The sequence below is a fragment of the Balaenoptera physalus genome (genome assembly GCF_965194825.1).
Source record: "Balaenoptera physalus genome assembly, chromosome: 15".
Taxonomy (NCBI): domain Eukaryota; kingdom Metazoa; phylum Chordata; class Mammalia; order Artiodactyla; family Balaenopteridae; genus Balaenoptera; species Balaenoptera physalus.
In genome coordinates this window covers 84,920,615-84,934,461 of record NC_138894.1, presented here as the reverse complement: position 1 = coordinate 84,934,461, position 13,847 = coordinate 84,920,615, and the positions used below count along the sequence as shown (strand labels likewise).

The following is a 13,847-nucleotide window of genomic DNA, read 5'->3' as shown; positions in this document are numbered from 1 at the left end:
ACTCTTCTGCACTGCAGATGCCTTCTGCAGTGCTTAGAGATTCGGAACATAGTTCATTCTCAAGTAAACAATGCCGGACTTTTGGGATAAGCTTAGTGATTTAAAAATGATTTAACAGCTAACTGCTGGAAGAGACCTGGAAGCATTCTTCTCAGGTGTTGACACAATGTAAACATATTTTTAGAATAATCTTAGGTTTGATGCTAAAGATGATGAATGGTGCATGGAAATTTACCTTTCCAGCTGCTTGCTAACAGCAGTGTAGACAAATGCTTTGTCTCCTCTTCCACAGAAGAGGGCGCAGGCTTGGGGGAGCTAAAGAACCATGGGCTCAGGGTCAGAGGGCCCCCCAAACAACTGTTCTCCAGGCACCTGAGCCCCCCACCTCGCCTTCCATGAGCCAAATGAAAACATTGGAGGCTGAGGGAAGGCGGGTTTTCTCTCCTCCTCTGCCATTCCTGCCTGCTGCTACCCTCTCCTCTAGCCAAACCTCCCTGTAAGGTGCAGGTTTGACCTTCTAGAAGCCTACCAGATACTGTACCAGATACCTGAACCCTGTAAGGTGCAGGTTTGACCTTCTAGAAGCCTACCAGATATTGCTCCCTTACCTCTGACTCCCACTGTGGGCTTTGATCGAACAAAAACGACGAGAAAAGCCCAAAGACACCATCGGGTACTTCGATGAGGTCAGAGAAAGTGTCTTTCACCTTTTCCATACATCTCTTTGCCCCCACCCCCTCCCCCCGTGGGCCTGGCTCAGGGTCTGGAACTTAACTATGTGTGGTCTTGCTGGGTGCTGGTCTGAGGCCGGTGATCAGAGGGTGCAGGGTTGGGGGCAGCTGGCAGATTGCCTGATGTGGGGCGGGAGCCCAAGGAACACTGGGCACCTACAGCTTGGCGCAGCTGGCTCTGAGGAATTATTGCAAGTCTGCACAACTTAAAAATCTGCAGTTTGGGGGCGGGCGGGGGAGCGCGGGGGTGGGTCCCCGAGCGTCCCATTTCTCCTCCGGGCGGTTCACTGAGCGTTCTCGCTCACTGCAGAGGGGCGGGCGATGCCTTTGGACCACACGCCGGCCTTGCTGAAGTCCTGGTTCGCTCCTCAACCTCGGCAGAAGGCATCTTCCTCTGACCTTCGGGAAGGGGACCGGACTCGTCCTCCTTCCGCTCAGTGCATACGTCCGCCACCTCTTCTGATTTGGTAAGTCGAGGAATGGAGCGTGTGAAACAATCTTGTTCTGCACTGTGCGTGAGTCTTCAGGCAGCCGAGCTGGTGGTAAACAGGCAGGACCTGAGTCTGTTTCCTCCTTCGCACTTTGTTTTAAAACAAGTTGGGGGCCGCGATACTTACTAAGGAAATCCCGGCAAATTCGCAGGGCTTTGCTTGGGAGGAGAGGCGGTTGCCGGAGCCGCCGGGGCCGCAGAGGAGGTCATCTGTCTCCCACAGGTTCAAGGTGCTCCCAGCCCCGGAGGGCTCGCAGGTGGGAGGCGCGGGGCGCGCTCCGGTTCCCCCCCCGGACTGGGCGCGCAGCTCCACGGGTGACTCTGCACTTGGGTCTGGGCGGGGGCGCGCGCCCCGCGGGGCCGCCTCTCTGTCCATCCAACAGTTCGCCTGCCGCGCGGCCTGACCCCGGCAGCCAGCAACCGCCCGCGGCACAGCGCCGCGCTCTCGGCCCGGGGAGCGCCGGCTGGGAGCCCGAAGCGAGGCGGCGTGCGGAGCTGAGACCAATGGGGCGGCGGCCGAGCGGCCGGCCCCGCCCCGCCCCGCCGGCGGCTCCCGGGCGCCGCGCTCCTGCCGGGCGGGACGGACAGACGGACCGACGCGGGCCGCCCGGCTCTCCTCGCCGCCGCCGCCGCGGCGGGCGCAGGGCCGCGCGGAGACGCCTGATCCCTGCAGCGCCGGCGGGCGGCGTCGCAGAGCGGAGCCAGCCAGAGGCGCCGGGACTCCCGCAGGTAACCTGCTTGTGTCCCCTCCTCCCCGTGCGCTCGGGAGACTTCTCCGTGCGACCCCGCAACTTTCCCCACCTTTTGCTGCCCAGCCCCGCCGTGGCCCAGGTCACGGGTGCACGACCCCGCAGATCTACACCCGCAGGGGACTTTGCATCCTGCTGGGCGCCTGTCTCCGGCGCTGTCCATCCTCCGGTCCCCAGACCCGTCGTTGCTGGAGTCCTAAGGGTCCGCCTGTTGCGCGGGCTGCCGGCAGCCGAGACAGTGTCTGGGTGCCTCGGAACGCCGCAGGGAGGGTGTCTAGAATCCGCTCTTGAGCGCGGGGTGGAGGACCGATGGAGGCGGGAGAAACCCAGGAGCCGGGGAAAGGCGGCACTTCGCGGGGGGGCATCCCTGGGGCGTTCCCTTAGCCGGGAAGCCGTTCCTTCTCTTCCTCGAGAGGAGGCGCTTTCCTGACCAACGTAAGTGCTTCCCAGGCCGCCGCTCCGCCTTCTTCCCTGTCATTCTCCCCTCCCCTTTGCCCTGCAGCGGTGCGAGGCGCCCCGCGACAGTTGCTGGGAAGAGCGCACCCAGGGCCCTTGCTCTGGTGCCGCGCTGCGCCCAGGGACTGCGGGCGCGCTCCGGGTGCGAGCGGCCTGGGGCTTGCAGGGCCCGTGTTGAGTCGCCCGCAGACTGCGTTTGGATCAGTGATAGCGATGGGAGTGGGTGCCTCGGGGTCGGGAACTTTCCTTTCCCGCGCCTCTCTGGATGGCTGCCCGACTTCTGCAGGTGAACGGGCTGGCGAGCGAGGCAGACCTGCCGGCAGGGGCCTCGGCGAGCCGGGCTGGGCGCCTTTCGCATTGCAGGGATCACTCTGAACCGCCACCCGCGCCGCTTCCCCGGCTCTGCCTCTTGTCGTTTGTGCCCTTGGTGTCTCCAGCGTCTCGGCGGGGGTCACTGAGCCGGTAGTCTAACTGAGGCAGCCCACGACTGGGGTGGACGGCAGCAGAGAACCACCTCCACCCGCGGGAATGGCCCTGGGGCCCTAGTTTGATGCTGGGGCGTGGTGGTGGGGTGTTTCTCCTTGCCCTCTTGGAGAGTAGACTCTTGATTTTTGTCTTTCATGTCACCCTCCGAGAGAGGAGCAGGTGAGATAAACCGGATCAGAAACCTTCCCCTCCCTTTTCATGTATTTGCTTAAGTGATTTGCATAAACACTGGCTTAGAACTGTGTAAGTTACCCCTAGTTGCTCCCCTTTCTAGACTACTTGCAAATACCTGCCCAGGTAAACAGGAAGCAAGCATTTTCCTGAGCACCTGCCCCCTTGCTAAAGGCAGATGCCCTAGTGCCTCTCTCCCCACATGTCTCAGGCTGAGAGAGGGTGGCACTGATTCTGTGGTTGAACTTGGTGTACTGGGCAGGCCTCATTCTACCTCCGTTGTAAACTGCTTGAGGACACTGATTCACTCAGAATGTATCTACAGCCAGCCCACAGTGGCTGGGCCAGTCCTTGGTCATACCCGGAGCATGGTGAAGTTTCTGCCTCCCAGTCTATTCCGTTTTTCCTCACCAGATTCGTTCCTTCTCCTGTTCTAATATTAAATTAGCCATTTCAGAACTAGGAATTGTCAATATTAGGGTAGGGAGGAGATGAGACTGAAGTACTCAAGGATTCTGAAGCCAGAGCATGTTGTGAATATTTTAAGGAGACTTGCAGGGTCTGTGTGGACTCAGGCTTGTGTCTGAGCCATCATTACCTGGAAAATCAGCCTGAACAGAAAAGCCATTAATGAATACAGCAAAGCTAAGGTTTTGCTGGTTAAGTGTGTGAGAGCAAATTGGGAGGTTGGAAGCAATCTTTGTTCTGTTCAGAAATGTTAAAATATTAAAAAGCCAAAGCTCTGACACTGGAGTTTGCCAGCAAAGCACTAGCTAAGTTTTTTCTTCTTCCTTATTATTATTATTATTATTATTTTTAAAAAGTAGGGGAAGAGTGGGCACTTGAGCCACCTCCTCTGTCTTCAGTGGATTTTGCCCTTCGCTGTAGTCCTTCACAGACCCTGCCTCCCTCTGTTCCACCAGAGATCTCCATCTGCCCTGTGTCTGGCATTTGGGGCTGGGATGTGTGTCAGCTCCGCCAGAGAGCAGGCATCACAAGGGTTTTCCGCCACTTCTTTTTTTTTCCTGGCCTCGCCCTGAGAGGCATGCGGGATCTTAGTTCCCCAGTTCCCCAGACCAGGGATTGAACCCAGGTCCCCTGCAGTGGAAACGCGGAGCCTTAACCACTGGACGGCCAGGGAAGCCTTCTTTCTTTCTTTCTTTCTTTTTTTTTTTTTTTTTTATAGATGACATTTATTGTCTGGATACCATATGCCAGCTATGCTGCTTGGCACTTTTCCAGGCATTATCTCATTTAATCCTCAGAACACCCCCATTGGGAAGTGAGGTTTCCGTTCTTGGTCACACTGTTTCAGTGGGAGCCAGCAGTAGATGGAGCCCCTGCCGGGCATTCTGAGCCTGATGGGAGACCGCAGGGTGGGGCTGAGCCTGAGGTCTCACTGGCAGGCGAGGACAGCTATCCAGGGTGGGGTGAGGCAGAGGGGCAGGTGGGCGTGCTTATTGTCTCTGCTGATCAGGTGTCAGGAAGGTAGATCTGCCTGGGTGCCACTTGTGTGAAAAACCTACTAGGACTGGGGACCTGGGCTCTAGCCTGATTCCTACCTGCTTATGGCTCCTTGACTCAACATAAGTCACTTTGCTTCTCTGAGCCTCAGTCTATTTAGCTGCAAGGATGTAGGCATCTGACATTGTTGTTACCCTGTACTAGGCACTGTGCTGAAAGCTCTCCATGTATTAATTCACTTCATCCTGATGACAACCCTAGGAGGTAGGCTCTTTTTTTTTTTTGTTTTGTTTTTTTTGGCCACACCACGTGGCATGCGGGATCCAAGTTCCCCGACCAGGGATCGAACCCTTGCCCCCTGCGGTGGAAGCACAGAGTCTTAACCACTGGACCACCAGGGAAGTCCCATCCTGTGTTTTTGTTTTTTTTTGGTAGGCTCTTTTATTATCCCATTGTAATTTAATTTGATTGTATTGGCGTAAAACAACAGAAAAATGTTCTCTCACAGTTCTGGAGGCTGGAAGTCCCAAATCAGGGTTACCCACAGGGGTACACTCCCTCCAGAGGTTCTGTGGGCAATCTGTTCTTTGCCTATTCTAGCTTTTGGTGGCTCCAGGCATTCCTTGGCTTATGGCTACATAACTCTGACCTCTGCCTCCATGAATTAACCTATTGTAGATGAGAAAAAAGAGACAAATGAATATCGTGTGCAAAGTCACATAATGAGGATGATGTGAAGCCAGGATTCTGTCCCTGGCAATCTGGCTGTGGAGCCACTGTGAGATTCTGTTTTTTTTGTTTATCCCTATAGCCCCGACACTGTGCCCTGTGCTTAATAGGACTCAGACTGGGCTTGTTGAATGGTGACAGGGAGAGGTGGCTTGCTGTTACCAAGCGACTTTTTGGCCCCCTGTCTCCCCTTGGAAAGAAACTTGAAAACTATGCAAGAAAAATGTTCTTTTTTCTTTTGCCAAAGTTATCCTCTTTCCAGTGGAATTCTGCCCAGCTAGTTGGGAAAAAAGGAGACAGATCATAAAGATTGTGGGCCAAGTCCATCATCTTTGTGTCTCACAAGGAGGGCAGTGGATGTGGAGGGTCCTTGGAGGTGGTGGAGTTTGAATTTCATCCTGAAGCTGGCTTTTGGTTATTGCTCTTGGCTAGTCAGGGTGCTTAGTTGGAGCAGGGGAGGAGGAGAAAGTACTTTTTACTGTTGTTATTTTATTTTGCATTCAGTGACGTGGTAGGTGAAACTTGGAGAGAAATCCCAATTGTGGTGAACACAACAACGATGTTTATAATGTGCAGTCAAATGTAGAAGCTGATTTAGAAGAATTCCCATCCTTGTCTTCCTTTATCATTTCTTTTAGATCACCTTTGGCAACTTTGCAACACACACACCTACCCCTTATAAAAGTAAACTCTTCTTGCTAAGCTATAAGTAGTTCCTAGATTAGGTTGTAGTGTTTTTCTTTGTGGGCAAGGGGGTCTTGCTGTTTCTGGAGTCCTGAAGAGCCTTGCATCATGGTGGTTTTTTTTTTTTTTCAGAAGTTTTTCCAGAACATTTCTGCTTACTTTCTATTGGTCAGAATTGTGTAAAAGGCAGAGAAAGCAAGCAGCTTTTTAAAAAAAAAAATTTATTCTTTTAACTTTTTATTTTATATTGGAGTACAGCTGATTAACAATGTTGTGTTAGTTTCAGGTGTACAGCAAAGTGATTCAGTTATACATATACATGTATCTATTCTTTTTCAAATTCTTTTCCCATTTAGGTTGCTACATAATATTGAGCAGAGTTCCCAGTGGCACCATGGTTTGCTTGGAGTAGATACCTTATAAAATAGTCTTTAACTGCACAAACGTTGGATGATAAAGGCCCAAGACCCCCTTTTAGGCAGTAACGTTACAGATCAGCAGTTAATGTTGACAGCAGCTGGCTACAGCGTGCTTGCCGAAGTTCCCAGCGAATGAAGCATCCTGCTGGGGTCCTGAGCAGATCAGCTGAGCTCAACTGAGCAACCAGCAGGGCAGATGCTCACCAACGTCGACTTAGTGATTAACTTCTGTGGTCGTGTGCGTATCCTCTTTACATATACAATTAGGCACAAGCTTTTATTCAACAAGTATTTGAGTACTTACCCCATATTATGTACAAGGCTGGGGCTGGGTAGGAGACAGACATTAAACAAATAAATGCAAACATTTGAGCAGTGGCAAATGTTCTAAAGAACTTCATCCGGGAGAGTAGCAAGGGTGGGAGGGTGCTAGTTTAGATGGGGGGAGCTGGGAAGACCTTTCTGAGGAAGAGACTTTTCCTTCTGAGGGATGGAGAAGAGTTTATCACGTGAAAAGGCAGAGAAAAAGATGTCCGGGCTGCAAAGAATGTGAGGATTCTAAGGCAGGAATGAACATTGATGGTTGGAGGAATTCCAGGAGAACCGGCCGGGGCACTGGGAGGAGGTTGGAGAGGAGGGCAAGGGCCGGATCACGCTGTGCGCTTTGGGCCAAGTTCAGGATCTTAGAGTTTATCCCGAGGGCTCCGAGAAGGAGATAATGGAGTAGTGGCAGGGGAGTGTCAGTTTGTGTTTCTAGAAGATCACCTGTGGAGGCTGTGAAAACGATATTAAAGAAGAAAAGATTAGAGAGGTTCCAGCATGGCAGTTGGGAGCTTAGTTAGAGGCGTGCTGGGGATGTGGGAACTCAAGCCAGCTTGGACTGAGCGAGAACGAATGGGCGGTGAGGACGTGGAGACCTGACAGGTACAGGTTGATTATGAAACAAAACAGAGACAGGGTGAGTGCAGGGGAGGGTTTGCATTTATGTCTGTCTATGTGGAAGGCGACCGCGGCTGAGGTTAGGGAGCTGTATCCAGCTCCTCAATAAACCAACACACACCCATCTCTGTATGTGGGGTTACATGGTACGGACTAGCACTTCTAGAAGGTTAGACATTTGTCTGACTCTGTCTCCAATCGCTGGGTAAGTATAAGCGTATCACTTGTCCTTCCCTGGTTTTTTTTCCCACAGCCTGGAAATTTTATGATTAAAAAAATAGATAATCTTACTATGAATATTCTTCTCCCATAATCTCATTTATATGTGTTAATTTGGATTGTTTTTATAAATTGAATTAGGAGAACTATGAGTGGGTATGTGGGAACATTTGTGGTGAGATTCTAAGCATTTGGTCCTTGATGATCACCAGTAAGCTGCTTTCGAATTGGCTTAAGTGGACAGAAATCAGTGATCAGCGTGGTGGCGAGGAGATGTCAAGCCTCTCCAAGATGTATGGGGGCGAGGCCCAATGGAGAGCTTGAGGCATGGCTAGAGGCCAGTTTTCTGTGTTTCAGTGGAATCCTCCTTTACCAGGTCTTCCTCGTCACGTGAGACTCTTCCTCTTTACCCACTGGTATCTTGTAAAAAGATGCAAGAGAGCAACATATGGTCTGTCATCTGGGAACCCATGTTCAGTGGAATATGTTGGCCTAAAGATCAATAAGGAACATCACAGATAGCCTGACGGAGTCTTGAAGAAGCGGTGGAGTACCCAGTGACCAATTTATAATTGTAAGGAGAGCATAAACAGGACCATATAATTGAAAATTACTCCAAACATTGGTTAAGAGGCCTCTTGAAGACTTCTTTCAGTGATGGTGACTTATATCCTGGCAAATAATTAGTGTGTTGAGATAAAAGAATGTCAGCAGACTAACATTTTGGGCTTGAACATGTTTACATGTTTTCACTTACATTCTTCTATGAACTGGTTTGGCTTTCCTAAGCCCTGATTGGCCTGCCAAAGTGAACCTAAAATCATCTCCTACAATTTACTTAAGGTAAAGAATTTATTTGGCTAAAGAGATAGGAGAACTCTGTGGTTAAAGATCGTGGTTTGCAGATTTGGATACGCCTGGGTTCTGGCAAAAGCATTTCAGCACTTTTGTCGTTGAGGTCAGTAAATCATATCTTCTGGGTAGTGTTTTCTTGTGGGTTTTTAAGATCCCAGTTTTCTAAGTGTGGTACCCTCATGAGGCCACTGACATAAGACCTCTGCCCGCCCTCCACCCCTTGGTCATGAGCTATTGCCTGGCCAAGATTTAGCCCCTAGGCTGTTTCAAGTTTGGGCCTTCTTGGTGAAGCTTGTCTCCTCTGCGCTAAATGTGTAAATAAAAAGTGTCATTATGTGACAGTGTTTATCTATCTATCTATCTATCTATCTATCTATCTATCTATCTATCTACCTATGCTGAGGTGCAAAACGATATCAATATACCCATACATTATCATCTCCTTAAATCACAAATCCTACAGTGTAGGCTCTCCAAATACGCAAAAATAGGAATCTTATGAAAGTTCATGTAGGGCCTGAGAGCTTCACCTTTAAGCAGTTTCCCCAGGCTTGTGGATCTAAATAGAAATCAAATGTCAGCATGGTGCCTCTTTTTGGTGCTGAGCCCTGAGTTCTCTTCCCCCAGCTCCTCCAGACTTAAAATGCGGAAGGTGCAGCACACTTTGCCTTCTCATCTCGTGTCTTTTATACAGCACTTTGAAGTAGAGAGTACCCAGTAGGATGTACAGTTATGTAATGTGGCCCTAAAATTCCCTGGCTTTGCTTTTTGCCAGTTGCTCCTATCACCCATATCAACAGTTGCACGCCAGCAAACCCTGTTTTACAGTCCTTCATTGGTAAGTTAGTGTCAGCAACTCGGAAATAATTCCCACTTAAGCGTTATGAGGCATCGGGGTTAGGTTTCAGAATGACCCACGAATGCAGAGTTAAGTCCTAAGGAGTGGGGCGGTAGATGGCTTTGAGCAGTGGACGTGCGAGACTGTGTGGTGTAGACGGGAGGGGATGGAGCTCTCTCTCCTGGGGACAGGGTCCCGCCCTACACACCAATCTGTTCAGACGCACAGCCTAGAGGAGGAAGGGCGCCCGTTAGCGTGGGCTGCTTAGCCGATTGGGCGAAATAGACAAATCCACAAAAAAGTACCGTATTGGGTAGAGAGTTTCAGTTTTGCAAGGTGAACAGTTGCACAACATCATGAATGCATTTAATACCATTGAACTGTACACTTCAAAATGGTTGAGATGGTAAATTTTAGGTCATGTGTATTTTACCACAATAAAAAAATTTGGAAGAAGGAGAAATTGAGTTTCCAGTGCTATGAAATAACATTTTCAAGTGTTTTTCTCTCAGGACTTTCCATGCTTAAAAATGATTGAGAACCCGCCAAGAGCTTTTGTTAATGTGGGTTATATCTGTCAATATTTATATTAGAAATGAAAATAGATGCATTTCAAAGTATTTAATTATTAATTCATTAAAAATAACAATAATCATCTCATAACATGTTAACATAAATGGCATATCTTTATGAAAATTAACTATCTTTTTTAAACAACAAAATTATGAGTGACATTGTTTTACACTTTTACAAATTTATTTACTGTCCGGTTTAATAGAACACAACGGAATTCTTAGAGTTGCTTCTCTATTAAGTCTGTTATGTTTGCAAACATCATACATCCTCTGGAAAACTCCATAGGACACTTGTGAGAGAATGAGAGGGAAACAGGAAAATAACATCTTAGTTTATTATGAAAATAGTTCTGACCTCATGAATACTTTAAAGGATCTCAGGAACCTCAGAGTTTCCTGACCACACTTTGAGAACTACTGCTATAGAATAAATCTCCAGCCAAGTTAATTTTTGGTTGTGTCATATGTTTTCGTCTCTTTTCATCTAATATTATCTGAATTTGAACTTTAGCAATTCCATATATTGCTTGTCTATGGTTTCAAATGAAAGAACTAGGTGGCTCCTTAAAAAAAAAAACAAACTATAGTATCATTTTGTTTTTCTCAAGCATGCATTTTTATTTACTATGGAATGAGGACTTCCTTCTAACATCTCAGAAGGCAAGTTTGCACCCCTCCAGAGGCGGTGCTGAAAGCTGTCCCTGGGACTCTGTCCTACTGTCACATGTTACTGCTGTACTCACTGGAGGGCTTGGGGGCTCTCCTTTTCTTCCTTCCTGTTCTATCCCACCTCATTCTTCGTTGCATGGAGAACTTGGAAACTCAGAGAGAGGTGAGCACACACAGGACGTAGATTGGAGAAAGGAGAGCTGTGAACATTTATTTTAATACGTCAAATTGAAAACTTTCTGACTTGCGTCACCGGGGATCTCATTATTTTATAATTGTTTTCATATTGATAAAGTATGGAATTCGTCATAGCGGATAGTTCTGGGCAAAGCATTAAAAAAAATCCTCCCAGGATGGTTTTCAGGAGCTGGATGTGGATGTCTGTGAAGCATGAAAACATTTTTTCTCCCTTCCAAATAATGGATTAGGTGTTCTATGAACCATCATATTTATTAGATGCTATATAAACCATCATATTTAAAATGTTAAGTGAAACTTCTTTTTTCACCCCATGAAATAAATCGTCACTGTGGCAACTTACTACAGCAACAGACATTTGGCTGTTTTCAGAGTTTTGTTGTAAATATGCTGAGGATTTATGATTTGGCAAAATCTGTGACTCCTAGCAGCAATAAATACTTTTCTACAATCCTTTGGAAAGACCATAACGTGTCAGGTGTGCAGACTAGGTAGAAACAATAGCTTGGTCAGGCATTCTCATCCTGTTGTCCTGGAGTCTCCAGGAAAGACTGTATGATGTGAAGGCACCTTCCAAACAGCCTTCTCCACTCTTTTGAGCAGGAAAATCCTTGTCTTTTACCCTCATGCAGAACATTAATTTAGTTATGCTTCCACCAAACATCTCTCCCACTTCTCTGCTGTATATCGGACGCTGATACCACTGTGTATTGGTGATATTGCTTACAAATATGGTTCGGTTCTGCAAGCGTGGCGGGTGGTGCCTATGTAGCATGAGATGTGTATGTGGGCACGTGTGCATGTGCGCACACGTGTAGTACATCAAAGGGGAGTGTCCTGGAAGAGGTGACATTGGAGCTGATTTCTTGAAGACAAAACTGGAACTAACTGGAAAAGAAGGGAACAGAGGGAACAGCTTCAATGAGAAAGAGAGTGAACCGTAAGGTTGGGGATGGGAAAGAATCTGATGGGGCTGAGGCAGAGGGGTTGGAAGTAGATTGGTGGACGCAGCCATCAGAGAGGCAGGCAGGAATGTTCTTGCTTTGACGTTAGTGGAGGAGTTTGGACTCTATCCCAAACACACTGGGGAGCCACTGAAGCTTTATCTAAACTACACGTTCTGACTTGTAGTTTAGAAAAGTCTCTGGCTGCCTGCGGAGGCGGAAGGGGTGTCAGTGAGAAGGGGGGGCAAGATGCCGTCACTGACTTGTCTACTAGTGGGATTTGGGTGCATTAGAGCGGGGCCTCTGTCACCCAGGTAGTTAATTTGACCTGTTCCTTAGACTTCTACATTCTTTATCTTTATATTTTAAGGTCAAGAATAGAGAACTCTCTGGGAAGGTTGAATGGAATTTTTGGCCATACATCTGTTTCCACTTCCTGCAGCCCCATAATTTCCTTTGGGTAATTATTCCTCCCTGTTTGAATGTTGCCTTGGTGGGATGGTAAGTGTTAAGGATTTCCCCGAGGTTCCTTCTGCCCCAGTCCAGCCACTGGGTGGGCAGGTGGCGTTGCCCAGCCTATCAGGCGCTCTGTCAGTGGAGGAACTGGAGGACGGAAGAGTCCAGTGGCGTGTTCCTTGGTCTCCCTAACCAGACGTCTTCTTCTATCAGTTGTTTCTGTTTCCATGTCCTTCAGAAGTTCCCTGGCTCCTGTCTGTTGCCAGGTGTGGCTCTTCAGACTTCCCTTTGGTCCTGAGAGCTTCAGGTAGCCTTCTGACTGACACACATTGGATTTGTTAGTGAGCCACCCCAGTTGTTGTTTGTATCCAAAGAGCCTTCGGTGATGTGGGAAGTGTCCGAAGACCTTACTTCCCACCAGAGCATGAAGACTAATCTCATAGCCTTTTCTACTGGTTTTGAAAGGGGAACAGGGCAAACACAGGATGGCGTTTGCTGAAAGGGAACGAGGGAAGTACTGAAAGGGACACCGGAGACTAAGGCCCTGCCAATGAATGTTGCGGTGTTGCTGCAGGTGATCCTGGCTGCAGGTGTGTCTACCTGGGCGTGTGTGTGTGTGCATGTGTGTGTGAAAATAACATCAAAGAGATGGGGCAATCTCTGTGTATTTAGAATTTCAGTTCTTACTCAGATGACGCTCAGGGCTCTGGCAATATTTACGTAGTACTTATATAAAGTATTGGGTACTGCTCGAAATGTGATATACATAATAACTCATTTATTTCTCATAACAATACTTCGAGGTAGGTATTATCAATTTATCTTATATTACTTGTTCATCTATCTATCTATCTATCTATCTATCTATCTATCTATCTATCTAATCTATGTATCTACCAACAGATGAAGAAACATCAATGAGAGATTTTAATAATTTATCCAAGTCATAGAACTAGAAAGGGGCAGAACTGGAATTCAGATCAAGTCAGGCTAAGTACAGAGTCTATGCTCTTGCCTATGAATTTGAACCTTAGCTTTAGACACTATCAGGAAGACTGGCTGTACATACCTTGTTGAGAAAAGTGCACAAAAAAATTGTGACCCTTGTATTGAACACCTGTGCTCTATACAATGACCTTTGAAGATATCTTGTAGCTTTTCATAGAAAGAACATGAGATGATAAAGGTTACATGTATTCTTCCCACACTTATTTAGGGATATAGGATAAAAATGAAGTTTGCTGTAAGTACATGAGCCTGGTGTGTGAGGACAGACAGCCAACAGGAGCAGAGTATGACCAGCTTACCCACACGGGCCTCACTCGGGGAGCCGGGCTTGGGCCCAGGGCTTGCCATCTCCCGTGTGTACTTAACCATTCTGGACCTCAATTTCCTCATCCGTAAGTGGTGGATTATAATAATGCCTGCCTCTCTGGGTGGATCTGGGGATGAAAGAAGATTATTCATTCATTCACTGTTTTTTGCTGGGCATTAAGGATGCAAAAATTAAGAAAAAATAGGCCCTGCCTTTGAGGAGCTCACAGGGTCATGGTGGAGGCTTCGAGGAAATTGTTCTACTGCAGCTCAGCAAGTTATATACTCAGATGGAGGCAGATACTGGCGGATGGGGGATGGGGGGAACTGGTTTGGGGATAGGGAGAGGTCAGGGGTCAGGGCTTGGTTTTGAAGAATATGACAGAGAATATGAGTCTTGAAGGGCATTCTGAGCAAACAAGTGAGGAGTTGGGGGCACTTGTGGAGAACTTCAAGTAATT

At 48.0% G+C, this 13,847-nt stretch overlaps 1 protein-coding gene across 6 annotated transcripts in view; it reads left to right on the top strand.

Moving 5' to 3' along the window:
- The first annotated feature begins 940 nt into the window (after positions 1-940).
- Positions 941-13,847, top strand: part of KCNS3 (potassium voltage-gated channel modifier subfamily S member 3) — a 34,182-nt gene continuing 21,275 nt past the window's right edge. For 3 of the 6 annotated variants that reach the window (XM_082426438.1, XM_082426435.1, XM_082426434.1), the window contains exon 1: positions 1,787-1,950. The gene's annotated coding sequence lies outside the window, so the exon portion shown is untranslated. Of the gene's footprint in view, positions 1,199-1,786; positions 1,951-8,380; positions 8,496-13,288; positions 13,473-13,847 lie in introns of those variants that run through there. The other 3 variants (XM_082426436.1, XM_082426437.1, XM_082426439.1) reach the window with 3 other exon arrangements.